Source organism: Triturus cristatus, chromosome 5_1 (genome assembly GCF_964204655.1).
Source record: "Triturus cristatus chromosome 5_1, aTriCri1.1, whole genome shotgun sequence".
In the NCBI taxonomy this organism is placed as follows: domain Eukaryota; kingdom Metazoa; phylum Chordata; class Amphibia; order Caudata; family Salamandridae; genus Triturus; species Triturus cristatus.
In genome coordinates this window covers 775,054,658-775,082,377 of record NC_140587.1, presented here as the reverse complement: position 1 = coordinate 775,082,377, position 27,720 = coordinate 775,054,658, and positions in this window count along the sequence as shown.

Below are 27,720 nucleotides of genomic sequence, written 5' to 3'. Positions count from 1 at the left end.
CATCCATTCTAAGAGGGCCCTCCCACAACCTGTGGCCCAAGATACTAAATGTTGCGCACAACTCAAAGTCCATTTTAATACTTCAGGGGAAGTCACACAAAAAACAATGCCTCATGGCACACCTTCTCGCCAATCTCTCAACAAATAATCTATAACACTTCAAGCAATCAACCCCGCCAATCACTTTTCTGACAACCTTCCTCCTGCCCTATTCAAAATTTTAAAAACAACTATCCTACTACTATGGACAAAAATTGTAATCGCCTCTCTGAGACAAGGCTCCATTCCGGACTGTCTTAAAATAGGGCAGGTCACACCTATACTAAAGAAAAACGACGCCACCCCATCTGATTTCAACAACTACCGCCCTATATCCAACATCCCCACTTTGGCGAAACTGCTGGAGAAATGTGTACAAATTTAATTATGCAACCATATTGAGAATTACAACCTCCTAGACAATCACCAATCTGGCTTCCGACAAGGACACAGCACAGAATCTGCACTCACACACATAATGGATGACATACTAAAAATGCTTGACCGCAACGAATCATGTATAATGATACTTCTTGACTTATCCTCCGCCTTCGATACGGTCAAGCATGACAACCTATGGTCCCTATTGGAACGAAGGATGGGCCTCTTGGGCACAGTGTTACAATGGTTCTCCTCCTTCCTAAATAACAGAACACAAAGAATCAAGATGAAGAACTCACTCTCTCAACCCTCCGTGGTCACCCTTGGTGTTCCACAGGGATCAGCATTTTTACCTATTCTTTTCAACCTATTAATGGAACCCCTGGCGAATGCATTGAAATCAGCGAATATTCTATATCACCTGTATGCGGACAACACCCAACTGTATTTGAAAATCTCCACTCCAGAAGACTTCATTTCCCTCAACGCTACTCTACAGAACACGCAAAGCTGGCTCACTAACAACCACCTCATGCTTTATACCAAAAAAACAGAATTCATTCTCATTTCTACACCGAATCACACACCTAAGATAGACCTATTGTTGAAGCACCTAACCTCCTTTGACTGTAATACCCTCATCATTGACTCCGCAAAATCCCTAGAAATCACCATAGACAAACACCTGAATATGCAGACGCACATCACTAATGCCACTAAGGAAGCTAATCACAAGTTGAGTATGCTAAGGAAACTCAAACCCTTTCTCCCGCAGGCCGACCTAAAAATGGCAGTTCAAGCCCTAGTGCTACCAAGATTAGACTATGGAAGCACCACTCTTTGCGGTCTCCCCAAATACAAGCTGGCTCCGCTGAGGGCATCACTTAATGCTGCGGCAAGACTGGTATCAGGAACGAAAAGAAATAGCCACATCTCTCTGACCCTGAAAGCTCTGAATTGGCTGCCCTATGAGGCAAGAATACACATAAAGGTTGCCTGCATGACCCATAAAGCACTACATAACAATACACCCAGTTACTTAGCTCTAAAGCTAGAAAGGTCGGGAGGATGCAGACAACTAGGAAGTGCGAGTACTTTACTTCTGAAACCTCAATCCTTCCATAAGAAGAGAACTGGTTGCAGAGCTTTCTCAGGGATTGCACCAAAGATTTGGAACTCCTTACCTGCAGTGGTACGTGGAATCTCTTCCTTTAACGCATTAAAAAAAGAAGTAAAAATACTACTAATGAACAAATTCACGTCCTAAGACTTAATTCTATGCTGACACCGAGTCACCTATACGATCCTCATATCATTGCCTTCCTCCGGTGGAATGAAGGAGATTATTATATGTATGTTTATTACCACATCCACTTAAATGCTCAATAACTGAATTTAGTGTAAAGCTCAGTTGGCCACGGGTCTCCTGTATTATCCATATACCTCATACTCGTGGTGGATCAAAGGAGAATATTATATGTATGTTTATTATCACAACCACCTAATGCTCAATAACTGTATATAGTGCAATGTCCTGCTGGCTACGAGTCACATATGTTATCCATATGCTATATACCTCTTTTGTACGTAATGAAAAATATCAAATACTTGTACTCTACCTCATCTTTTTATGTTTTATACTGTATATTGTAAAGCGCTCTGATACCCTCGTGGGTCACGTTCGCGCTATATAAAATTTTATAAATAAACAAATAATCCTCATTTGATGCTAGAGAGAGGTTTCCGTGTGAATAGAAGAGAACTTAAACTATATCTCTTCACTAATGCCTATGAGCAAGACTAAGATATCAGAGTACCATCATGGACACATATTACAGAAAGGGTGCACTACCCTGTTCTGCGCCATGGCACAGCTTTCACTGGGTGCTCTGGGCACAGACTGGGTCAGGGCACTCTATCACAATTAATGTGCTCGCTCCGGTATAGCTGTAGATTTGCACCTGCCCTGGGGCAGCACAAAGCAGCCTGGCTATTTGAAGACACAGGGCTGTCTTCCACTGTGCAAGCAGCAACCTGGCCACATTTTGAAGAGGGACAGAGATCCTCCCTGCATATGTATGCATTGAGGGACTCCATCCAATTGCATGGAGATTTTGGAAGGGTCCATGGGACCCCTGTTCCCCCTGTCAAGGGTCAACCCTGAGGGCTCACTGACTATGCACCACCTCAATGTGGTGCACAGTCAGAGCACATCCTGACAGCTTTTTTGCCTCTATCCACATCCATATTTCTAATACTGCTCAGTCACAAAAGCAATGTTTTCTGATTTGTATGGGGCCACACTCCCATGCAAATGAGAGAACACCCCTTTGAGATCTCGCCTGCAGTACATGTGCTCCGCGTAATCTTTTTTACACTTGGGGTCACTCAAGCATTTGCAGCCACTTCTGTAATATCTAAATGCCCTGGGTGCGAAAAAGTTGGTGCACACACCAGTTGCACCCTTGGGACACTTTTGATAATATAGGCCCTGGACTCTAGTCATTTCTTTACTCCCATTTGCAGTGAATTCTAATCCTTCCATTTGAAGAATTATGGAGCAGATTCAAAGTTTGCGGAGAGGGTTCTTCAACGCAATGCGACAGTGTGCTCTCTCCGCTAAACTGAAGGTCTGCCTGCCTCACTTAGAGCGGAGACTACTCCATCTCTGCTGCTGACATAAACCTCTGATAGCCTGACAAAGTAAGGACCATTGGAGCTTCAGCAATGTGTCCGCCCACCTGATTTAGAGTGGGCAAACACATGACCAGTTTACACTGTCCACCACAGCCAGGTTTTACGGGCAGTGAAAAGTGCAAAATGCTCCCCTTGCCATGGAAGAAACCTCCCATTACAAAGGGGGAATTGATTTTTTCATTTTTCTTAACAAAATCCCACTTCGGTTATTTGTTTGGGAAAACTGAAAAAACATGTACGTTTGCTATGTGGCTCAGTCATGTTGACAGGGCTGTCTATCAAACTGACAATGTATTGACAGGAACCATCGTGGCGGTGGTTCCTGCCAATAGAGATATTACTTGTACCAGCAGACATCTCAGAATTTGTCAGACGTGGACTTCATCAGGGTAACGGAGTATATCCGCTCTATCTCAGGCCTTACATTCAGTCATCGCTGCATGGATCCATCACAGCTATTGACAGGTTATTAGCTTTGCAATGCAATAACCTTAAAAGAGAACTATAAACAGGGCTTTAAGTTGAGAGCATAAAAAGAGTTCCACCTCCAATGAGTCCCATTTATGTCAGCTGTGGCATGAGTGCACAACTGGTGAAGTACAACTGGGGTATAAATGAGCACAGCAGAATAATCCAACATCAACTGTATAATCAATTTCTTTTTAAGTTCCCTAATTGAGGATGGATTTTCTGCACAGAAGTAAGACAGCAGTCTATAAGTAAGTAAATTAATCGAAAACGAAAGTCACATGAGTTTCTACAGCAGATGCTTAGGCAGAATTTATGGTAACATTATGCCAACAAACTCTAAATAAGCCTAAACTGGCATTAACACAGAGATGCTCAGTAATCCCACAGACACGGCTGAACCATTTCACAATTTTCAATGAAGCTGTTAACCACCTCTGGTCTTATTCACTAAGGTTAAAGTTATTCAAGAACTTACATTTGCGACCAAACTTACCTTTTCACACCAGCCAGAAATTCTCAAAGAGATTCTTGGCAGACATAAACCCATTTACTGGTGTGGAGAGATCTCCGCCTTGAGTGTAGCATTCACAGCAGCCATAAATCCCACTCAAGGGATGAGAGAGTGAGCATTCCAAGGTACAGTCTGCTTTGGAAGGTTGGAAATACGACACGACAGAAGTAAATTTGTGAGCATTCCCAAACTCTGATTCATCCCCCTTCCCCCGTAGAAAGTGTCTGGAATTTATTTTTAGCACAGTGCTGATGTAAATCTCCTCCCTGAGTGGAAAGAGGCCTTGGCACTCCCAGGATTGAAAGGGGTGTAGGGGAAAGTTTGCTTTACAGGGAAAAATATATTTTTTTTGCATAGGGTATTCTGTTGCCCCTGTGCAGACTTCTTCGCCAAGCAGTACTTTGCACAGCAGGAATAGGATCCAGCGGGAAACCTCACATGACCTTCACAAGATTGCAATCCTAGTGCAGCTTTCCAAGTATAATCTTGGAACATCTGTGAATTCTAAAAGTAGGAAAAATAAGTTCCAGCAAATCAGAGATCTCATAAGCACTTGTCCTACTTTTTTGTGTATCAAGTACTAATACCATGCAGTGATTTACAACTCCCTTGTAGAGTAGTTCTGAAATGATTAGATACAAAAGCATTGAATATGGATGTGTGTGTGATGGTAAATTATGGGATGTATGCTTGGGACGTGTTGGGGATGTGAAGCATGGTCTGGAAATTAGATTCTGATGCTTGAGACTCTGTTGTGACCTCTGTTTGATCCTTCTTCCTTTTAAGCATCCTCCTTCTTGCCTAACTCCTCACAGGGAAGGATGGATGGCTAGGCACTTAGGGCTAGATGTACGACCATTGATGTTTGCGACTCGCAAATTGCATTAAATTGTGAGTCGTAAACATTAATGTATAACACTGGTTTGCGATTCCCAATGATTTCGCAAATTGCATGCCTCATGCATACTAATGAGGCTGTCGCAATTAGCAACCCCAATAGGAATGGCTGGCAGTCTCAGGGATGGTGGCCTACTGCGGTCAGCAGACCACCATGTCTGGGACTGCTTTGTCCTTAAAGGAAAACGGGATGTAGTTAAAAAAAAGGAATGAAAGGTTCTGTTTAATTTTTTAAGGGCATGTAGTGGTCCCTCGGACCACTGCCTGCTCTTAAAAAATGTTTGCGCACCCTTTGACAAAGGGTAAGGGGTCCCCTTGGGACCCCTTCCCATTTGCGAATGGTTTACCACCCTCTTGAAGAGTCACTATTACGAAGAGATACCCTTGGAACACCCCTCCCTAGTAGAGAGTCGCTAACCCTATTTTAAGAGACACTATTACATTAGCAACTCGGAAAATAGAGTTGGTACATTGTGCTACCATTTTTTGCGGTTGCAAAAGGGCAAAATGCCCCTCTGCGACCGCCAAAAACGGTTGTACATCTGGCCCCTAGTGATTGAGGGAAGACAGGACACAATCTAGAGGCCAGGACAACATGGCAGACTGGGGTTGCAATTTGTATTCCTAGCCTGCTCTCCTTTCATGCACGTGGGCTCAGGGCTTCGCAGCCCACCACATGACCATGAACTTTTTCTACCACCACAAATACATAGGTTTTCTGATGAGGGTGGGAAGGAAAAGTACTTAGCTCTGAGCTTGCCTATTATTAAATGCTGTATATTGTGAGCCTCTGCTGTGTTGTATGAGTATAGTTGTGAGTTGTGTATGCCCTGCCAGTTGGCAGACAGGTTCCTCATGATACTAGAAATGCAACATGAGGACAGAGAAAGTCATCCCCCCTACCTCACATCCATCACAAACATTGCATTTATTGAGTAGAGCTGAAGAGGCCACAGGGCTGCATGCTGGCCTTCTCTGCTCTATGCTCAATAAGTTGTATGACTCCAGCTCAGCGTAGAAGGTGCCAACAACCCACCACACGATTGAGCACCACACTATTGATGATAGCTTTACTAATATATTATTATTACATATCACAGATAGATAACTGAGAAAATGTAGGAATGGAATGGATTACAATGACACAATTTGGACTAGAGCATCTGCATTGAATATTTCACCCGATGATTGGTCACTGTGATGCGAGGTAAGGTTGCTATTGTGCCAATGGAAAATCTGGACAGAGCAAAGAGGGAGGCCCAAGCAAGGAGATGCTGAAGCCTACCAGAGCCAGTAAAATTTAACGCACCACACCAACCTGATATCTGGTGGGACCTTCTACAAACTTCCTGTAAAGATTAGCTCTCTTGGCAACCTCCCTGAGTGGTATCACTGACCTAAGTAGCCAAAAGGCAGTATGTAGCACTTTACATAAATGCATAAAATACATAATAGTCCTTTGTGTTCAGTTAATCTTGCTCAGCTGTGACAATTTTGTTTAAATGACAGAAACTATAGTTCATTTATCATTCCTGTGTTTTTTGAGGTTGTATTGCACTCTGGCCGCGGGGCGGTTTGGAACCGTCATTAATCTTGGAACTAAACATGACTCTTAATGCCGAGGAGCACACTCACTCACTGATTGAAAGCTTACATCAGAGAAGTGCCCGGGTTACTTCTCATGTCATAATATACATTTCAGGAAATTTGATAAAACTCTTTGGGCTACATGTTAAATTGAAAAAAGATGGTGGCTGTCGAGGAAGCTACTTGTAACCCTTTCTATGAGCCTGTTCACATTTATCACAATGGTTATGAGGATCTATATCCAGATTATCAAATTACAAGACTCTTCTAAAAGTCAGACATAGTGATTAAGTGGGTGAAAATTACAACATTAATTCAAAAAATCTTGTAAAGTTTTTTATATGGATTTCTCATATCTGCACACTAAGAGAGTTTTCTGTTCTGTTAAATAATTGTTATACATCAGTGCTATAGACAATGCATATATACTCCTTTAAATGGAAACTCGCTTGCCTGTCACTGTAGCATGCTTGTCCTTTTCTGTATGTCCTAATAGTGAAAAGGAAAAGTTGAATCAGGGCCACTAAAAATGGCTAGTCGTTTTCCAATATGTGTAGCAAGCCAGTGTGAATACAACACCTCACATTTTCGGAAGTGGCTATTTATCTGGCCATCTGGCCCAAAAGTACATAACATCTTCTATTTACCCAGTGGTCTGCAAAATAGTACATTATTTCTGCTATTTACCCAGTTGTCTAGGAAATATCTGAAACATCATTTATCCGGCTCCAGGCTAAATAACAGAGAATATGTTTTATTTGACCGGCGATCTGATAGATAGTGAAAAGGAGGTCTTTATTTAGCCTAATATGAACAAAGGGGACTCCAGTAATGGTTAAGTGTTGGCCATCTTGTAAAGGGGTGCAGAAAAGTATGCGAAGCATTTGCAAATAAGCGCTTACAAATGTACAAAAGTAAGTGCATGAATTAAGCTACGTTATTTACGGATAAAAACAATTTATGTTGGCATCTAATTAAAATAAGATATGTAGAATTGCAACTTCATCAAGTTATAGCACACAGATCTTTTCTGCTGCATTTTGGGAACATTTGGTTGTCTGCGCATTACTCTTTAAAATGATGTCTGCAAAAAATATTCAGTATGTTTTTAATGCTTAGTGTTTCAGACCTGGTAACACAGCAGTAACCAATAAGCAGCAGCAAAGGGACTGCACAGATATAGGTGATATCTGGGCTACAGAGATAGAGGCACTAATATAACATACATGCCGACATTTTACAACTGCAAAGTAGGAGATTTTGAAAATCAATTGGAGGAATACATTTTCCTTGTTGACATACATTGAACCAGAGGCAATTTCAGGTGTGAGAGAGCTAAAATAAAGCAATTTGTGGCTTCAAACATCGAGAGTATCCCACCTTTTGGAACGTATGATATAAGGTAATTGGTGCAAGAGGGCACAGTGCTGTGGGGCACTAGAAACCGGTAAATTGGATGAGACACAGTAATAGGGCTTCAGTTGAAAGAGGGACGTGAAAGCAGGGGACTGGTAAGAAGAGCATCTGGGTAATTCATGGACGAAGTGTCTATTCACTCAGCTGACAGATGAATGAACACACTTATGAAAACTTATTGCCCAGCAGGGTGAGTTTCAGGAATAGATGTTTAGTGGTTCCAAGTCATAAGTGGCACCTTCAGCCACACTGGCATTTCAGTCTGAAGCCCAATGCATCCTGGTATTTTTAACATGTTAAGCAGTATTTTAGGTGGGTTGAGTCCTGTCTGAAGTAGGCCCTCATTTATGTCTCTGATAGTTTTGTTTCATCAAAAAAAATCTGGACGCCAAAATAAATAAAGAAATAAAGACGATAACAAATTAATAAAGAAAAATTATGTGACAGGCTTAGATGCTGTGGTTGACTAAAGTAATTTTGGATGGAACCTGAAGCAGGAAGGTGGAGGACAGGTAGGAAGAGGATGATGAATAGTAGGAGGATAAGGACCAAGAGGTGGACAACCAGTAGGGCTAGGATGACCAGAGTGATGAGTACCAGGACAGGAATGACCTGGACAAGGGTGACCTAATACACATGGGCCTAGATAACCAAGGCCATAAAGGACCAGGAATAAATAGATAAGGAAGAACAGTACCAGGAGAAGCAAGACTAGGGGTACTGGGACCAGGGTAAGAAGAATTGGGAGGAGCAGGAGGATGTGGAACAGGAGAGCGGGACCCATAGGGCAAGGGCCAGACATAAGAGAAGTATCATGGGTGGGAAGAGGAGGCCCTGGACCGCAGTGCAAGGAGGGCTACATGTGTCTGAGAGCACAGATCAAAACCAGAGGGACCGTGCAGACCAGGGAGCAGCAGACCCAGGTTGACAGAGCCAAGTGGTCTAGTACCAGGGGAATAAGGGAAAGGCTGTCCAAGGTCAGGAGGACCAGAACCACAGATATCAGATCATGGAGGACTAAGGGACTGGAAGGAGAAGAACCATAACTGGGAAGCCCACAGCTGGGAAGTACTAGGGCTAGCAGGAGGAGGCCCTGGATCTCCAGGACCAGGAAAAATGGAATGACAAGGAAGTCCAGGCCCATTGGAACCAGGATCAATAGGTTTGTGAAGATTAGACTAAGGAGGACTTTCATCCAGCATGAAAAGGATGACATGGGCCAGGTTGACACATGCTATAGGAAGTAGGATGTCTAGGGTAGGGGGACAAGGCCAGGGAAGACTAGACCCAGGAGGACCACTAGTAAGAGGACCAAGACAGAAAAGGGGAGTAGGGTAGGAGGGACAAAGAACATGATGAATTAAACAGGCCCACCAGGGAACCAGGGGTTCGGGTAGGACTAGGTTGTGGACAGAGAACTAGGGAACTAGGAGGGCTATGGAGGCCGAGGTCAGTGGAGCAAGTTTCAGAAGGACAGATCCTGAAGGACCAGACAAGGGAGTATCAGAACTACCTGTACAAGGATGACCAGGAACAGGAGGATTAGGAACAGACACAACTGGGGGACTAGGTAAACCAGAGGAGTAAAACCAGGAAATGGGGTCCAGAATTAGGTTGAGGAGGATGAAAAGGACAGACCAGGAGCCCGTGAAACAGGGGGACCAGCATCCATAAGGCCGTGGGCATAAGTATGTGGGAATAAGGACCAGAAGGACCAGAAGTGGGAAGGCCATGACCCAGAATGACTGAGGGTAGCATGAACAGGAGGTCCTGGACCATCACATTTAGGAAAGGCTATGAAGATATTTGTGGGATAGAGCAAGTTATTGCAAAACCATGAGGACAATGAGCAGAGGAATAGGTGATCCAGGTCCAGAAGTATCAGGGCCAGATTGCAGGGCAGAAGCTATGAAGATCGGGACCAGGAGGAAAATGATCTGTAGACCAGGATAAGCAAGATAGGGACTGGGAAGATCAGGGGGCAGAATATAGGCCACCAAGAGGATCAGTCGAAGGAGGACTAGGGGGACTAAACGGATCAGTACCAGGAGTACTAGGAACAGGACCAGGAGTATCTGGAGATCAGGACCTAGAGGACCAGTGCCTGGAGTACAAAGTGGAACAGAAAGACCAGTAACCAGGGTAGCAGAATCAGGGTCAGGAGAGTCCATAGGACCAACACAACTAGTGCTGGGAAGACCGAAATTAATGGACCTGGATAGCCTGGTGGACCAGGGCAAAATGACAATGCTCAGGATGACCCAAACAAAGAGAACCAGGACCAAGCGCGCCAGGGCCTGTGGGCAGGGTACCAGAAGGATTAAGAGGACAAGCAACAGGATCAGGAGGACCAGGTTGACCCACACCAGAAACATAAGGCACAAGAGGGCCAGGCCTAAGAAGACCAGGTCATGAGAGACCAGATTGAACAAGGGACCATCAGGGCCAGGAGCGATGGTATCGGGAATCGGGTGAACAGGCTAAGGAGGATCAGAATGACCAGCAAAGGTGACCAGGGACAGGGGGTGCAGATTGGAAGAGGACGAGAATATGCCAGAAGAATGGGGACCTGGATGGCCAGGAGGGCCAAGACCAAAAGAACTAGGCACACAAAGACCGAAACAAAGAGGACCAGGAGTAAGAAGATCAAATCCAGTGGGCTCATAATCAGGAATAAATAGAAAAAGAAAGACCAGGTCTAGGCAAACCAGAGTAAGAGTGAGGAAGCTGTAGGATTAGGATCAGAGGTCCAGGCAACCAAAACCAGAAGGACAAGAGCTAAGAGGACCATATTTAAGAGGACACTGAGACCACAATCAAGGGGATCAGGAAGTCCAAGGCATAGAATAATTCTAGGAACACCAGGCGAGGGGGAACAGCATGACAGGAGCCTGGAGGACAAAGCCAGGTGGTTAGAGCCAGGATGGCCAGGAAGAGGAACTGGATGACCACAATAAGAAGGATCAGGATAAGAGGATGAATTGGCACAGAACTATGACAACAAGGAGTAGACGGACTTGGTGGAACAAGGTCAGGAGTATCATAACCAGATACAGGAGGACCAGGAGGACTTGAGATACCAGGTACAGGTTAGCTAGGACCATTAGGGGCAAGAATGAGTAGGAATAGGTGGACTAAAATAATCAGGAGAAGCAGGACAATGAAGAGGGCTAAGAGGAACAGGAGGGTCCATAACCAAGGAGGCCAGGACCTGGAGTAACAAGTGCAGCAGGGGGACCAGGACCTGGTAGCAGGACCAGGGTGATGTGGATCAGGAGGACCAGGACAACTAGAGCCATGAGGACAAAGAGGACTAAACCAATACCAAGATGACCAGGCCCACGAAGATTCAATAGGAAGGTCCGGGCCAGTGGATGCTGTACCAGGTGGACCAAGAGGATAGAGACTAGGGCTAAGAGAATCAGGATGATTCAAACCAGAAGGAGTAGGAGTTCCAAACACAGGAGTACCAGAACAAGAAGAGCCAGGTGAAACAGGATACAGCATATCAGTAGAACAGGGTGGGGTAAATGGTTGGAGCTAGGGTAAAGAGAACCAGGTACAGGGGGACCAGAAAGGACAAATACAAGGAAAGGCCAGGACCAGGAAGGAGCAGGGCAAGGAAGACCATGTAGGACTATAAAATAGGAGCACTGGATTGAGAAAACAGGAACAAGAGGCAGACCAAGAGGACTAGAACAGCCAAGGAAAGAATGAGCACCAAGAGAGAGAAGGGTCAAAACCGAGAGGCATAGAAGGTCGAGGAAGGAAAGGGAAAAGACCAGGGCTGGCTTCTTAATAACAGTAAGCGCTGGTCTTTGCTTGGTACCCAGATAAGGCCTGTGGCTCAGACTAGCCTGTTCAGACTACAGATTGGTTAGAATTCACTTTGAAGAAAGGTCACGCTCTTGAGCAACTGGCAAACCATTCTTTCAAAGGGGAAATTGCCCAATAGGGGAAAAAACCCGGAAACTTAAGGCAGAATGCAGGGCCATGTGGTATAAGAAACAGAAGACGGAGCAATACAGCAGTTCAGGGTCCACTCAGAGAGAACACAGGGAATACACACACAACAACACTGAATTAGCCCCTGAGCCACTTGCATACCTAAATGGAAAAGGAAGCAAATAAGGGACGTGGAAATAGATAACCGCAATCTTGGATTCGTCATTTGCAATGAATAAACATGAGGCTCAGCACTTCCTCCCTAGGTAAGAACTAACATGGATTTCAACAACACAAACACTAAAGATTCTAGTTGAAGACACACCTATAGAAGGAACACCGCAAGCAACCTGACACACGCTGAGTGCCACCATGTTCAGAATTAGGGAAAGTGAGCAGAAAATGCAGAACAGCTGGCCAACCTCAGGTAGGGTTGCCACCTGACTATTTCTTACCAGCTCAGCATATATTTTTAAGCGCAGGCCAGTAAGAAAGTTGGCAACCCTAGCCACAGGCAGCAGAGCACCAGAAAAGACAGAGCCCAATGTTGCAGCCAGAGATGCAGTAGGATGCAATCTAGACTGATCAGCCATAGCAAGAGGAGTAGACCTATATGGTTCTAGGACACATGTATTAGGATATCCCTCTTGAAAGCAGTTCTTAGTAATGCTTCTTACACCCTTAGCGACATCCACTTTTTCTGCCAACTTGAAGCACTAATGGTAAGCATGGGCTGAAACACAACAGCATGCAAAGTAGATTTAAAGCCAGAACTGTCACATTCTGAGCTCTGAGTCATTGCCGATGCTTTCCGATGCTGGCACAGTGATCTGAGGGTTGATCAGGGGAGCAAAGGTATTGAAAGTTGGCAAAAGGGTCTGAAGATTGATGGGTGATGACAGTTGTGGTCTGTGAGGATTGGCAGAGAGGGTGTGGGAAACCAGAGAGCTCAAGTCAGCAATAATGGTCAATGTCTAAGATTGAGGGTCAAAGCGATGGGGCAATCAGCAAAGGGGTTCTCAAGATCAGAAGCCCGGAACAGGTTGCCTGGGAAGCTGCAGATAAATGGGCTCTAATGCCCTACAGAGGAAATCTGAGTGATACGTGCTGTGATTGCCACGTGTGTTAGCTCTGAAAACTGGGACCTGCAGTGTTAGATTCAGAATCAGATGATTGGTCTGTCAAGTTCTAGGAGCAATTTGAAGGGTAGTGAAGGTTCATATGTGGCAAATATGTTTGGCAGGCCAGCTAAGATGCTCTAAGTGCCAAGACTGAACTGCAACAATCTTGGTTGTCAAATGAATTTGAAGATGGATGGCGAGGTTCTAAGGCAGAATACAGGATGTGATGGGCCATAGGGCCACCAAAGATGAAACAGAATTGGTCTGGGGACAGACAGATCGGCTCTTAGTGCCAACAAAACAATCAGAAAGTCAAATGGGGTGTTCTGAAGACAATAGTGAGGCTTTAAGAGCCATAATAGGGGCCCTGAGTTCATTGAGGGGGCAACATGCGGGCTTAGTGGTCTGTGAGTGCTGGCAAACAGTTGAATAGACTCTTGAGGGAAAGCAAGGGTGGGGACTTAAGTTAAATTGGAGAGTGAAAGATGTCAAAAGTTAGTACTTGAGGACTGTTGGGGCAATGTGAAAGGGTATTGTCGGGAGGTCTAAATGCCAAATTGAGCAAAGGGGATTAAAGACTAGCCAAATAGATGTGGGGGTCAGCTAAGAATGAACCGGAAAGATTGCTTTGGATCGTCAGTTTAGGGACTCAGTGGACCTGAAAGTGGCACTGAAATGTAACAATGGGGAGGGGATCTGATGACTGATATACAGGTTCTGAGTGTGAACAAACACAAGGTGCCCTAAGGAATGAGGACCAACTAAAAGAGTGTAATACTGACAGAGAGGGCTTTGCAAGCTCTAATATTGACAGAAGAATAATCAGCGTTCCCCAAAACTGGCATATAGGTTAGGGGTGAATCTGGCAGAAATCAGTACTTGCAGAAAGATCGGACTTTCTCTGAGGGACAGCTGAAGGCTGTAAAACCAAGTGAGAGGCAGACATGTAAAATTAGGATTACAACTGGCGAAGGGGAGGGTCTGAAGGATTCTGAGGGTCAGTATCGATCAGCAGGAGAATTCGAAAAGCAAATGGTACTGCCTTAGGGGCTGTGGACCAGCAACGGGATACAAGAGTCAGTGGCACTGGCCTATATGCTCTGAGGGTTCATGGAAGTGGTCAGAGGAATAGTGGGGCACTGAGTATTAATGGTGGACGTGTGAGCCCCAGAAGAGAGAGGTGTTCTGAGCACTGATGGTCATCATAGGAGATCAAAGGACGGTCTCAGAACTGCCAGAGTTATTATGGCTGAGTCTTGTTGAGGTAGCATAACAGTTGATGTACTTTGATGGCCATCAGAAGAGAGGTTGCTGTGAGCATGTCTTGTCTGTGATGAGAGGTTTAAGGGCCACCTGAAGAGTATGTAGTTGGCAGAAAGGATATGATTGGCTCTGAAGTTCGGAAGAGGAGCTCTGAAGGCTGACCTGGCTTAGAGGTAATCATAGCAGTGGCATTCTTGTAGCCGGAGGGTAAAGATTCAGATACTAAAGTGAAGAAGGATGCAGATGAAGCTTCCTTTAGAAATTCAAAGGCAAAAGGTTGTTGGCAAAAGGCTGCTGATTAGTTTTTCCTTGGCATTGCCATTTTATAGATGTCAGGGTGGGTTGTGGGACTCCATTTTCTTTTGTTCAAGGTAAGGATGTTTCTAAACAGGGTTGTCACTGATTACTACTTCAGTAAGGCTTGTTAGAATAAAAAAATTCATGCTTATGCATCGCTTTATGTAAGTTAGCATTCGCTGCACCATTTTGAGTTTAGATGCCATTTTAGTTTGTTTCTGAGAAAGGGCCCCCGATAGGTTTCATTTTCCAGCAATGATTATAATGTCCTTGCTAATGAATATACTGTTCATGTGCTGCATACCTTCCCACTAGATAAAGGTCCTCTCCCACTGGTCTAGTGGCGGGTGCAGGCAGAAACAACCTTGAGCTTCTGAGGTAATGCACGATATGAGGATCGAAACTGATTTTTGGGATTGCACTGTCTAGCTGCATCTGCTTGGAAAATTCCATTATGGACGTGTTTAAATCCAGTTACGAATAGTATAATATGTATCTCTATGCTTTTTATTTTCAGTCCGTCTGCCGCACACCTCAGAGACTGGGCAGACCGGGCTCCACTCGAGTGTATCTGAATAAACATATATTGGTTTGTATTCTCTACTGTCTGACCGACTCTTCATTTGGTATGGAAGGCTGAGAGGTGGTCATGAATGAGCCGGGTGACCAGAATCGTGTCACTTCCTTCAGGCTGATGACCGCCAGGTGCAGAGATATCATACTGCTTTGTACCCCTGTTTTGGATAGTCCTGCTGGGCGCCATCTCCATTGTTACCTGCTTGTAGAGCCATTACTCTGCACAAAGGCTGTGTCTGGAGAGAATTTGAAAGAGAATTAGCACAAACTAGTTCTGAAGCCATAGACAGTGGATCTACTCCCCCTGTCTGGAAAATGTGTATACAAGTGGAATGCAAACCACTCTGCTTTGTTACAGTCCCAGGTTCTCCTTGACTAAGGGAGAGAGTGTCCACCAGAAAACTCAAGGAGCACTGTAAAACCAGGGCTGGAGTCTGCTGAGGTAAAGGGTCAGCAGCACTTTCTACTGAAGTGCCTAGAAGCATGCCTGCCTGGTTCAGAGCGGGAAGGAGTGTGCCTGGCCCAGCAAGAGCAGAGAGTGTCCAGGAGGAGAAGCCCAGCATGTTTCAGAATAAGGAGCACCTAGAGAAAGCTCACAAACCCAGATAGCAAAGTTAGGAGAAACCCATTCTGTGTAGGGAGCCGTCACCCCTAGTTGCTCTGAGTATTATTTGTGTATGGTCAATGAGAGAGTACCAGAACAAGTTCTCAGTGTTTCCCAGCAATTTTCTATGAACTGAGAAACTGGGGCTGCCACTGCTAACGTCCAGAGAGAAGGCCACATTTTCATCAAAGCATAAAGCCTGGACAGGCCCAGAGACGGCATCTACCAGAGGACATCACTGCAAAGGTTTCGGCCTGGAAGATGCAACCGCCACACTAGTACATCTGTCTGTAGCCAGTCCGCAAGACTACTACTACAATGCAAGCCTTCATCATCGATTGCCCTGCAAACCATCATCCCGAGCAAGGCTGCTGGAGCGAGCTGCACAGGAGAAGAGCCATTGCAGTGAGGGTGGGAGCCCAATCCGCTCACCTCACATTGCTATAAAAGCCAGCAGGTAAAATGCAGGGCTTAGCCTGCACTAGTGACCTAAGAGTAAACATGGACTCATGTGTCTGCCGCACATGTTAAGAATTGTTTGCATATGGGGTGAAAGAGACGTTGATCCGTATTCGCACAATTTACCTGTGAGAGTAATTAACTTACTTCACCTGTGCCTAATCCTTGCCTTAGACCATTGTTTGTTGGGGAACTTTAGTTATGGTATCTCTATCATAGCGGAAGGATGGGTTATATGGGGAAAATACCAAGAGGAAGGGGGGTGTAGCACATCACTGTTAAATTCCACTTAGTTTACAACCCTGTACGTTGTTTCCATTTAATTATGTAGTATTTAGTTATGCTATATAAGCACAGGGCTAGATATAATGTATTTGTGTCTGTTGGTTGACTGTTGAGTTTTGAGATCTTGGCACCTACTCCAACATATTACCTCCTTAGAAAGTCTATGATTGCTGGCCCTTACTACTCTTAGAGTCAGGTGCAGAAAGGGTTACATTTGGCCCTGTTTATAGAGTTGTAATAGGACAGAATTCAGGACACCAGTGGCAAACAACTCAACCACCATAGTTGGGGCCCACTGCCCATGTTTACCCTCTGGTCTCCTGAACGGGGTCTGACAGATATTTACAATGATACCTGTTGAAAGCAGACAGGCTAAGCTGATTAGTTGAGGCTAGACATTTTCACCTCTTATGTATGGATTGAGAGGACATAGAGACATATTTCCTTACTCTTTCATCTAGGGATGGATGTGAGACACCAGGTGGAGACTTACATAAATGTGGTTATCGCTTCGAATGTAAGTGGTCTTAACTAAAAGATAAGCAGGGGTGATGACAGTTTTCCAGGCATCATTCTCTGATTGTTATTCTACTTTGAGAAACACAACAGGAGAGCACAAATTGTCATTTATTTTAGAAGATATGGGTGCACCTGCATACTCCACTCAGGGATCACAAGGAACTTGAGAGGAGTGGCTATCCTGCTCCGAAGGTCCTACCCTTGTGGGACCATACAAATTGATTAGTTCATTGCATCCTGGTGACAGGTAGACTTGAGCAATGCCTCTGGATAATGCTAAGTGTATGTCCCCCTTCCCCTCTTACAAAGGACACCCTGCATATATTGAGCAGGCTACTGGTGGGCACCACCCCGGGGCTCACGGTACTGGGGAAATTTCAATGCCACAGTTGGAAGTCGACTGGATATTTGCTGAACCTGCCCCTCTCCCCTGCCTCAGTGGACAACATCCATCTACAATTTAGCTGCCTCCGTAGGCTTGTGTGATTTATGGTGTACTTGGCAGAGGGAGGAAAGGGCATACACCTTCTGCTTGGATTCCCACCAGTCCTTTTCCCACATCGATTATTTCTTTCAGCTGGACACGGACATTCTTTTGGTAATCAGCTCACATTATATCCCTAGAAGACTGTCACAGGTGGAACAGAGCCTGAGCTATGCCCGGGGTGGTCCCTGGGGTATATGGAGTTTCTACTAAAGGAGGTGGATACCTACTTTTAGCTAAACCTGAGATCCCACTCTTCCCAAGTACAATATGGGAGGCCGTTAAGGCAGTGCTCTGGGGGAAGCATTGGTAAACCTTGGCAAAATGGCACAAGGTAAGGAATTTGCTACACTAAATTTAGAAACTAGCAGTGAAATGTACAAAGCATTTCTATGGTTGCAAACGCTCCAATTCAGAGTTTGCACCTGCAAAAATGCTTTTTACAATGTACTAAACTCATTTCAGAAGTTTGGAACTATGTTCCTATTCCTAAAATGGGATTAGAAATGTATAAGGAATCACTCTTTAAAAGGCGTATATTGTTAGCATCAGTTTCAAATACCGATTCCCATCTATATGTTTCAATGGTTTAAGAGCGAAATAGCAGTTGCAAATGTTTGAAAAGTTGCCGAGCCCCAAGCTGGGCTTGGTAACTCATTCCCAAAAAGAAAAGGGTCCCTTTGGGACCATTTCTCCTTTGTAAATGGAAATTAAAAGTTTATTAGGGAGAAACAGTGGCCATTGTCTAATCTCAAACAAAATTTTAAAAGGTAAAATATTTTTTTCAACAAATATGTAAATATCTAAAAAGGGTTCATAGACATGTTGGTCTGCTGAGTCCAGCCAGCCACCATCCATATGATGGGCACTAAGCGCAATGAATTGCAATTTGTGGCCTACCTCATGAATATTCATAAGAATGGTCAGAATGCTTCCCACTACAATTCAGAATTTTGTAAACCGACCAATTAGTAGATAGGATGAATCCCACTGTTTACAAAAATACCAGGTCCCAGTGTGAAAACAGTATTTTGCAGCTAGTGTTTCACACATTGGGCCCTAAGGCTCTTGTTATGAACCGTGAGTTCCTCTCTGCCAAATAGGCGATACTGCTCCAACAGAAGGATTTCGCCAAGTTTGAGTTGAAGCACTTGGTTAGGGATACCTGGATGGTCTGTATGGCATCCCAAAAATGCATATATGAGTTGAGTGACAAGATAAGCACACTTCTTTACTGGCTGGCCATCTGTGATGTAGTTGCTGGAATTGTTGTATTCTAAGCAGTCTGGCAAGGCATCTGGTCTTGCATGTGGAGCTCTTCAAGAAACATGCCTCTCTTTTATCCCTACACTACTTGCATATATTTAACAAAGAAGTACAAACTGGATGTTTGTCAAAGGATCTTCGCATAGCTACTGTTTCAGTTATGTTTAAGTCGGCATGCCCCCAAGACTGTTTGATCTCAGTCTTCACCAGTCATGATCCATGGCCCTCACTTAGGGGCCGATTTACAAGCCACTTGCAACACTTTTGCGCTGCCGTTGCGTCACTTTTGTGATGCAACGGCGGCATAAAAAATGCGGCAAATTTACAATGTGACGCATCTAGGGAGATGCTTCACGTTGTAAAGCCCTGCGTGACATACCTGTGTCAGGTATAATGTATGCAGGGTAGGCGTTCCCACGCAGGAAAGCCTTGTAAAAGTGACGCAGCAAAATCTACAAGATTTCACTATGTGAGTTTTAGGACGCCGCTGCGTCAAAATCTTACGCCTGCTTGAAGCAGGCATAAGGAGTGACGCAGTGTATTAAGTATAGGTCTTCCCCAAGCATTGCTGGAGTTGTGTTGTGCTTGCGACTAGGGGTGGGCGGAATTTGCGGAATTAACCTCCGCAAATTATCGCGAGAATGCAGAAAATCTCCGCAAACACGCCGGAAATATCGCGAAGATGCGGAAGTTTTTTGCCGCCTGTTCGCGGTATTTTTTGCGTGTTCGCGGGTCGCCAACTTACCCATGCGGTCGCTCACGGGCGCGGCCATCTTGTTTTCACTTGTCCCGCCCTCTGGCGTTGTTTACTTCCTGTTCCGGGTCGCGCAATGCATGTTCGCGGTCGATATTTCCTGTTCGCGATCGCTTTTACTTGATCGCGTTGCTTTTTGCTTGCTCAGGGAGAAAATATCGCGCAAACTTGCGCACGTGGTCGCAACGGGCACGGCCATCTTGTTTTCCACTCTATTGCATGGTTCTGGGGCCTGATTTTCAATCCTCCCTAAATCTTTTCAATCCTTTGTTTATAGCCACTTTTTTCGGATCTTTATTACTTATTATTTCTCTAACTATTTTCCTGCCTCTATATTTTTGGTTTTTGTGTACCTTTTTTTTTGTTTTTTAGCTACTTTTTCTCTTTGTATTGCCTGCTATTTATTTCCTTTACTCCTTTATTTATTTTACCTTTTCTTTCCCGCCCCGTCCCCAGAACCATGTCCAAGGGCAGGGCTGTTCGCCGGCGCAGCCAGAGCCGCGACCGCCTTCCTTGCGGAAGGCGGCGCCCACAAGGGGTGCATGCACGGGCCTTATTTGGGGAGGCGGAGTTGGCTGCACTAATTTTCTTTGTGCAGCGCCACCTCCCCTCAACCCTGGCAGCAGGTGGCAGGCCTGGGTCCGGGTACGGCCTCCGGGAGCGTCGGCAGCGGTGGGGGAAGGTGCGCCGGGCAGTGTCTCGCATCTCTGGGGTCCGGCGCACCCAGGCACAGCTGACGCACCGGTGGTCCGACATCCTGGACCGTGAGCAGGACCTGCTGGACCTGCTAGGAGTGGAGGTCCCGGGGCTTGGTGAGTACCTATTTAATTATTACAACTTTGTGTCTGTTCTTCTGCTCTATGTTATATATTGCGAATATCTTTTTTTCCTTCCAACCAGATAGAATGTTGCTGCTTGCAATACATTCCAGGTTAATAATGTTTAAAAGTCTTCTGTGATTATGACACAGGTGCTCTTCTGCGCTACTACTAATCTTACTTGTTTGCAGCTTTGCGTTTGCGCTTGCTTAGCGTGATTCTTTACGAGTTTATTTTAGAGAAATTAAGTTACGTAATGCTACAGTGACTCATGTCCACTCCTTACTTTGTCCTGTCACTAATAGATAGGGGCGGATTGATACATAGGTTTAGGTACTTTGTATGAGCTTCTAATTGGTTAGTGGTATGCGTGATGCCCCCTCACTCAGTTACGTGACGTGCTGCTAGTACGCCAGTCTTTAGAACCTTTCTAGTTTGTTCAATGAGTGGAGGTAGGCTTTGCAGTTACTTAGCAGTAGCAGATGAGCATCAATCAAACCAAAATTGTGTATATACAAAAAATGTAGTCATGTTAATGTGTCCTCCATGATTGGATCATACACATTGTTGAGGAATACAGTCGAAATGCATACTTAATGTACAATTGGCATGCCTGGAATAGGTGGGCTAGGTTGGGTGGTAGGTTGTACTAATACTTAGGCTTACTTGTAACTTAGTTTTCTGGAATCAGAATGGAAGAATGGATTACTGTTGATAAATAGTAACTTAAGTAGTCGAACTGCGAATCCCCCGATATTACATGTTGACCAGATGAGATCGGTCAATGTAGTTATTGCAATTGTTTACATAAGTGTTTTTTGCCCGTTGTTGAAAAAAATTGTATTTGCTTAAGTTGACACCATCCATCAATGTTTGTCTTTCTTATATCTTTCCTGTTCATCAGCACCCAGGGGCAGACGGGCAGGGACTGGGCAGTCGGCGGGACAGGAACACCACGAGGAGGACACCGCTGAGGGCTCCTCTGCTGGCCCCAGTAAGTCTTCTTGTTTTTAATAATATTTCTTATTCCATAACTTTTACTGCCCCATTTCTCCCGAACTATAGTGTGTTTCCAAATGCTATTTTTTTACCACCAATTATCCTTCGATCTGTACGGTTTCATAAAGCTTATCCCTGCCTCCGCTATGATGACTGAGTACTACTACATACTATCAGTCTGTCTGTCTGTACTGTAGTAGCTAGTCTTGCCCAGTGCCACTCTTTGTGAAAGGTTGTAATATAAAACTCATATTCACCAGTAGCTCGTACAATCCGTTGGGTCGTTGTCTTGTACTACTTTTTACTCTTGTTGATGTTTAGGCTTTGAAAATTCACAGCAACAGCCCTACCAGATTTCTTAATATTTTGATATGATACCCTATAGGACATACAACTGTTGTAGGGATCTTGCACATACATTTGCACCAGAAAATAGGATGTTGGTGATGGTAGGTTGGACCTTCCTTGCACACCTCAATCAGAAATTCCGCACCCACCACAATTCCACTGCTTGACTATAGTACTGTCTTGTCATACCTATTAGGTCTCGGAACCCTCCCCCCAAGACAACCAACAAGTAGACAACCCAGAACATTAACACACCCAACCTCTGTCGTGGAAGCAATTCACATGCACACCCTTACTTTAATTTGCTCAATCGTGTAAGTTAGTCCACTCCACACCAAATACCACAAAGTCTATGTAAGTTTAAAATTTTTATTTCAATTTGAGAAGGTCTGTACACTGTTATCTTAGCAGCACCAACCGGCAAATCAATAACATTAAAACAAAATACATTGTTACACTAATACAGTTGGGAATTAAATCATGATAACTGAAGTGGTGGAAGGCAGCACCACCATCCCATAGCAATTTAGTTTATATACATTTATAAATGAAGATGTGAGTGAAGGGACCCCTCACCTCAGAAGAACCTAGTACTGGTAGTTGGTGCATCGTTCAGAAGCTCTGGTTCGTAGAAGCGAATCTTGCGTCTGTAATGCGAAAAAAGGAAATGGTGTGCGTTAGTATATTGCAACTTGCAAGCATTTCTCAGCCGTGCCAAAAAGTGTAGCATCTATGGATAAGCAATATGGACTAACAGTAACAGTAGTACACCAGTTCTTCCTAAAAAAGTGGCTTGTTAATGTTTGTTGACCGCCTGTACGCAGCGCGTAGACTAGACAGTAGCAGTGTGAGGCAGGTCATGTGGGCTCAAAGGTGTCTTAAGAAGCTGCAAGGTAAAGGTAACGTCACATGTGCATGGCTAGGGCTAATCAAGCAAATGCTACAATGATCATATAACTTAGTGTCTACTCTACTACTACCTGATTTGTACTAGTGATTTATGTTAGTATTAACTCATTTTTCAACCTTGCTACTGATCAATAGGGGGGAGGTGTATATGTTGCCTAATAAATGTGTAATGTTTTCTAGGCGCACTACCGACCACCATTGCTGGGGCCAGCGAAGGCGACGCAGAGGGCGAGGATGCGGCAGTTGCAGATAGCAACGGAGGGGGAGTGGCAGCACCAGTGGCAGGCGGTGGTAAGTTAGATTCATAATCTTTAACTATTGTTGAACTTGACAGCACACTCACTGCAAAGGTGTACTGTATGTATATGTATACTGTAAAGTTGTGAATTAGGGCCCCATTAGGATGGTGGGCGTATTGCCCCCGCCGGGCTGGCTGGAATTCACTGCCGTCACAGCAGGGGCAAACCTCCCGCCATCCCTGTAGAAAATATTCAGACATGTCTAGGCGGAAAAGGGTTCAATATGGCGGTGGTGTCTCTCTCACCACACCGGCAGCCATATAATCTGCATTTTGGAATGCCTTTGCGTGGTGGCATTACCGTCCGCCACGGAAAGGCATGCACACATTGCAGAGTATGCTTGGGGGCCCCCATGGAGGGTACCTACCGATGCTATGGTACCCCCCGACTTTCAAAGCAAAACGTGACAGGCTCCGTGCGAGGCCCGTCATGTTGTGCTTGGAAAAGCAGCACAACATTTTAGCATTGCTTTCAGCAAAGCCAACCAGAATTTAAATTTAAAATAACAGGGTGCGCCCGCCACTGTGCCGGGCGCATCATCCTAATTAATTGTCCCCACGGGACCCCCACCCTTTTTAGCAGTCGGATGGCGGGCGGACAAAGTCCGCCCGCTATCCGATGTCGTAAGTAAGTATGAGTTCTTGGGGACGTTTGAAGAGTGAACTAGAAGACTAGAATTCCCTTTAATTGGTATAGGACTAGGAGCCAGAGTATTGAGTAACCAATGGCCTCATCTATCTGATTTCAACTCCGCTTTGAAAGTTTTATGGAGAAGAGCACCTGGTGCACTGTTCAACTAAAAAGTGTAAGACAGGTGGAAGGAAGAAGGACGGGCGACATTTAAAATGTTATGTACTACTGTGCTTTATTTTATAGTGCTACTCTACCATGCCACTATGTGTATAAATAATTACCTTGTCCTACTGTTTTATTAAGACTATATTTTACAATTGTCTTGTTTTTTTCTTTTTGATACACAGCTACTCCGAAAATCAACCGGAAGGAGTTGGCCGCCAAGGCACGGCGCCGGAAGCTGGAGGCAATCCAGCAGGAATACCGGCGGCTGGTGGTCCTAGCCGAGGAGGAGGAGGAGAGTGCAGCAGCAATTGAAGCCTCCTCCAGTGCCCCGGGCCCCAGCCACCGCCCTCCAGCGGTACGGCGCCACCGTCTGGCGGCTGCCCGCCGCCACCGTGCCATCTCCGGTGCCCCCCCCCACTGTGGTTGCAACTGCCGCGGCCTTAGACGCCGCGTCGCCCATTTAGAGGACCAGATTCGTGTCCTCCTCCAGTCCCGCCCCACCAGTTAGTCCCTGTCACTGCCCCTTTTTTAATTCCTGTTTGTTTCCTCACTCGTTTGGGCGTTCTCTATTTCTATGGACAGTCGTTGGGGTTAGGGAGGGGGGTGGGTCAGCTTTTGTGGGTTTAGTTTATTTGTTAGGGTCAATTAAATATATTTTTCTATGTTACATGCAATGTTGTTAATGTTTTGTAGGTGGGGTAACTGTTTTACATCACACTGTTTCTTTGCTGGTGCATGGCCGCCCATAGCGTGTGTTTGATTTCAATAATTTGCTGACTGTATAAGACACAAACAGATAGATGCGACACACCTCACTCATTGACTGGTCCTACTATGCATTCTTTGGAGTGGTGTTTGAAACTGACATCATTGACAACATGTCCATTATTGATTCTGCCTCCCCCAAACTTCTCTCTTACCGGTGCTTGATGTTTATGTCCAACTGTGGCACAGCACTGGCTGCATGGTGAAGATGGTTTCCTTTTTCATACATGCCATGATTGGGGTGGTGGTGGTAGTATAGTAGTAGTATACACTGGCAGGGTAGCAGCATTTCCAAAAAAAGAAAAGGAGATAGTCAATCGCCTTTGAGAGACTGTTAGAGGAGTAGTTGAATGAAGTACATCACAGAATTTACCGAGCAACAATTATATGCTCAAATATTTGACAAAAAAAATGAATGCTGGATATTATGAGGATAGCCTACTAGACAGAGTTACAAACTATAGTTTTGTCGACTTGGCTATGCCTACAGTCTAACAGTTAGTGCTGTATATGAGGAATGACAACAAACAAATCAAATCAATGCCGGCAATTCATGCTGAGGTATATGTTCCTTTGTTAAATAAAATAACCTGTGAAATATCCTACTCATGGGTGGGCAAGCAGAAGAAGATCATCGCTCTGCATTGAAATTGAAGTAGTGTTGCTTTCACCACATCCGCCCCAGCAAGTGTGTGATTAAGTATTGGTGTACATTTAATTTAGTTACACCTCGACAATAAGTCACACAGCCCGGGGGAAGAGGGTTAGGGTCCGTTGATTGGATGGGAAGGGGGATTTTGGGAAAGGTTTGACATAGAAAAACAGTATGCATACATAGACAAACAAACGACAATCATTGAAGACTACCATACCATATCCATTCCATATGTTAAGGTATAAAAAAGGAAATGCATGCATGATGAGACCCGGATTACATACACTTCTATTTCTTGTTCTGTTCCGGCCTTAAAACTTTAACAGATAGCAAATAGAAATTTTAAATATTGGTAGTGAAGAATCGTAAACACAGAGCAAACGTAATGATGATTGATAATAACAACTCCAAGAACACACTGTTGTAAAGAATGTATACAAGATATTAATCAAATTATTTAAAAGAAGTGAAAAGTGGATACTGTTACTGTCTTATCCTGGTCAAAAATGTGGACTGGTTTTTTGCATCTCGGCATTCCTCTTGCTCCTCTCGTCCATCAATCTTGGGTGTGTCGCCTCACCACTCGCCACTGCCCGGCTGGAATAAAAAGGTGATTGATTGGTAAGGTAATTAATATGCATTGTAATGTTTTACAAAGTTTTGGACAAGGCCCGGCCTGTAATTTTAGATTGAAAACCAAAGGGGATATTCAGAAAGAAAGTGAAAACAAATGCACAAGTGATGGTGTAGTGCAACAAGAACACTTTCCGAGGTGGCATGTATGCATATGCATCATCTCTACTGTAGTCTGTTTCCAGCATAGACCTTCAACAGTAACAGGAGAGATCAGGCCCACAGTGCTTACCATTAGCACATCCTACGTTAACACTTTAGAGTCCTTTTTTTTTTTCTCTCAAAGAGTTGGACAAACGCAAAGCACATTATCCATTCCAGACATAGCATTTTACAGTTAAAGTTAGTAAAATCAATGCACTGCAGTCATCCCACCGCTACACTCTATTCAACTTCTACACAGACATTTGGGTGTGCTGTGGTTGTGGTTCACGTGTTTACCTTTAGGCTTTTCCGTTTTATGCCACTCATGAAACATCCTCCTGACTTCATCATCAGCTCTGATACTTCTACTGACTGAAGATCGGCCTGCAGTACAAGTGTAATTTTTAGAACACAACAAGAGTAGAAATATAAATATTACTGACTTGAGTCATTCTTTATTGTGTACAGAAAGATAGATTAACACTAGTACACTTTGACATCATTCACTTTGTGCACAACAAACAACGCAAACACAAAGATCAATAGCTCAGAGTCAGGTGTCCAATGCATGCCATTAATTATCATCATTTATTACCTGTTACTTCTCATCTTAAGTTAACGGGCCGTCTCTTTCGCCATCATCATGACGGACGGTGCTGTTTAAGTCACAGTCATTTGCATTGCGCAGCAGATTGAGTGAGTCCCCTTCCTGTATTGAATTAAAAGCAATGTATCACCAAGATGCAGGAGAAGTACACATTTCTTGTTTGCCAGAAGAGGAAAATTAGTAATTACTAGTGTGTTCTGTAGAAAGTTGATTAGTGGCAGTGCACAATTACATCAATTCATGCGAAACACACCACAAAATCTACATCATTCAGTCTGCTATTCTGCGGCCAATGCATGGCATCAATCATTACCTGTTGCATCTCATCTCGTTAACGCTGCAGGCCGTCTCTTTCGCCATCATCATGATGGACGGTGCTGTTAAGTCACAGTCATTTGCATTGCGCAGATTGAGTGAGTGCCCTTCCTGTATTGAATTAAAAGCAATGTATCACCAAGATGCAGGAGAGAAGTACACATTTCTTGTTTGCCAGAAGAGGAAAATTAGTAATTACTAGTGTGTTCTGTAGAAAGTTGATTAGTGGCAGTGCACATATTACATCAATTCATTCATGCGCAACACACACAACAAAATCTCAGTCTGCTTTTCTGCGGACAATGCATGGCATCAATCATTACCTGTTGCATCTTATTTTCAGTTAATGGCCAGTCTCTCTCGGCTCTGAAGGAGGATAGCTATAGAAGTCATCAGATTCATGGTCCACTTGTTTTGGAAGGACGAGGAAAGTTTGAATTTGTTGTTACCATCATCCAATCATCATTCATGAGGGAAATGGAATTGACCAGGAGATGCAGTATGATCGAGCGGAGGAGCTGGATTCTGAGGACTGTAGTGTCAAATGGCAGACACCTGAAACTTGTATCTTAAATTAGAAGATTAGAAGACGGTGATAATGCATTGGTTGCGATTCACAAGTTTATAACCGGAACAACAGACACAAACAAAGGGGGAAAAAAGGGAGGAAGACAGTAAGTGCGAGCCTAATTGTCAGGGAAGTATAGCTCGTCCTCAAACTCTGGGGGATCGTCCAGTAGTAGGTAATCATCTGACACAATACTTCCGTCACCTGAGCCGCTGTCCTCATCTTCCTCTGTTGATTCATGCATTGTGTAATTCGGTGGTATGAAGTGCTGATTCATTTTGATCATTGTT